Raw genomic sequence first — 1,940 nt, 5'->3', positions numbered from 1 at the left:
TAAAAAAAAAAAAAAAAAAAAAAAGTGCCCTGGGAAGATCTGAGATGGCTTCCAGTATGAAGGGCCCTAGAAGGCAGCTGGCAGGGACAGCACAGTTCAGCCAGAGGTGAGAACTACCACATAGCATCTGATTCTAGCTTGGTCAGATTCAGGCCTCTGGGGAGCAAAGGTAAGCCCAAGAAGGTCCAAGGAACAATAGCTGCTCTCCACCAGCTCCAGCCCCCACAGTGCCTGCTCTACCCTCTGGCCACATGTCTTCTAGACACCAGCCTCTACCTTTTCCACTTCAGCAATGCTAGAGGGGCCTCTCTGAGCCATGCGGTCACCTTCTGGACGTGAATCCCTGCGGGGGCCAGGCGTACAGGCAGGCCCAGGAGCAGGGCCTCCAGAGTCCACACACTGCACTGTGTCCAGTGAGCTCATCTGTCTCAGTCCCCGCAACAGGCCCTGGCAGAGTCCACACACTGCCCTTGGAATCGAGTGTCCTCACTCTGTCAGTGGCCCCATGGAGGCCACACACTACTCTACCGCCCAGCACCAACCATCCCAGGTGGAGCTCAGTCCTGCAGGCAGGCAGAGAGAGGAGGTCCAACACGTGTCCCTTGGCCACGGCTCACTATAACCAGATGACCTGGTCCCCATGCTGCCCTCAGCCCAGCTACTTCAGAGGGGCTGGGAAGCACCCTCTCCCTTGAAGACCAGGACCTCATCACCATGTCCCAGCAGGAAGTACCAGGCCAGAACAATAGACATTCTGCGGGCTTGGAGCTAAGCATGCCACCTAGCCCAGCCTTGCTGATGGCAGCACTCAGGAGTTCTCAGGGCAAGTCAGGGGTCACCAGTTTAATCCCTGCACCCCTGGTATAAGGCTGTTGAACTGGTTCTGCAGCTGGGGCTCTGCTGGAGGGGTGGCATTGCCTGATACCCAACATTAGTACAGGTCTGAGCTCGAAATGGTTTCCACTGAGTAGCCTCGAGGGTCATCCACTACACCCATATACTCCCCAGGTGGCAGGGAAAACTGTGAGGTCCTGCACCCCCAAACCATGCAGAGAAGGAAACTAAGCTGTGAATGGTGGCACAGCAAGATCCTTAGCAGGACTTCAGGAAGGATGAACTTGGAGTAGGGATTGGGGGTCTTCTGCACCCCTAGAAACAGGAATGTGGACAGCCAGGGCTGTCCTGTTGCTCCCGGTGGGGAGGGGGGTGAAAAGCAGATCTCCCCGGGACTCAGACCCTGCATTTACTCACGTAGGAGCAGCAGGGCACAGGACACCCGGCCACTCCGGGAATAGGAGGAGGGAGGGAGAGAGGCGGCGAGCTGTCGGCCCTGAGGCGGTGTGGCGCTCGGACGAAGTCCTCCCCCTCCCCCGCCCGCCGGTGCGCGCGCACTATACCAGGCGCCGCGCTGGAGACTGACCTGGCGGTCTGGGTCTGGGTGCCAGCGCGGGCACGACAGGCTGAGGGCTCCCCACTCGCGCACTGGCGCCAGGCCCACCGGGTCACGTGGGCTCAGCCCAATGGGAACTCCCCGCTCGCCCTAGCCAGTGGTTGCGTACAACTCCTGGCGACCCCTCCTGGGTAGGAGGTGTACGTTCTGGGTGGACCTTAGTCCCTTAGCCGGGAAGGAGCAGCTTTGAACTGGTGGGAGGGTGGAGCTGGTGGAGTGTACCGCAGCCCCAGCCGAGGCCAGGAGCTTCACGGAACTTCTGGGGTCTTCAGTTTCCCCATAGGTCTATTCGGGCTAAGACCTTACCCACAGGAAGAGTTGTTGGGGCAAGGGAGCTACAGGACAGCAGTTGCCCAACCTGGAGACCTGTAGTCAGGTTGGTGTTCAAGGCCTTCTCTCTGCTAAGTGGTTTGGGGACCTTCCAAGAGCATGCTGCAGTCTTCCCTAAAGGATGATGAGGCCAGTGGAGATGGGACCTGCCACGGAGCTC

At 59.1% G+C, this 1,940-nt stretch overlaps 1 protein-coding gene across 2 annotated transcripts in view; it reads right to left on the bottom strand.

The window, feature by feature from the left end:
• The window catches only part of Ptp4a3 (protein tyrosine phosphatase 4A3), a 38,352-nt gene extending 36,866 nt beyond the window's left edge, over positions 1 to 1,486 (bottom strand). Inside the window, exon 1 of one of the 2 annotated variants that reach the window (XM_010639213.3) lies at positions 1,421 to 1,486. The gene's annotated coding sequence lies outside the window, so the exon portion shown is untranslated. The remainder of the gene's footprint in view (positions 1 to 1,420) is intronic. The other variant, XM_010639214.3, reaches the window with a different exon arrangement.
• Positions 1,487 to 1,940: the final 454 nt, after the last annotated feature.

This window comes from Fukomys damarensis, unplaced genomic scaffold, assembly GCF_012274545.1.
Source record: "Fukomys damarensis isolate Sample0158 unplaced genomic scaffold, DMR_v1.0_HiC HiC_scaffold_5, whole genome shotgun sequence".
Lineage (NCBI taxonomy): Eukaryota > Metazoa > Chordata > Mammalia > Rodentia > Bathyergidae > Fukomys > Fukomys damarensis.
Note: the sequence above shows the minus strand (reverse complement) of the source record. Positions and strands in the feature narration are given on the sequence as shown.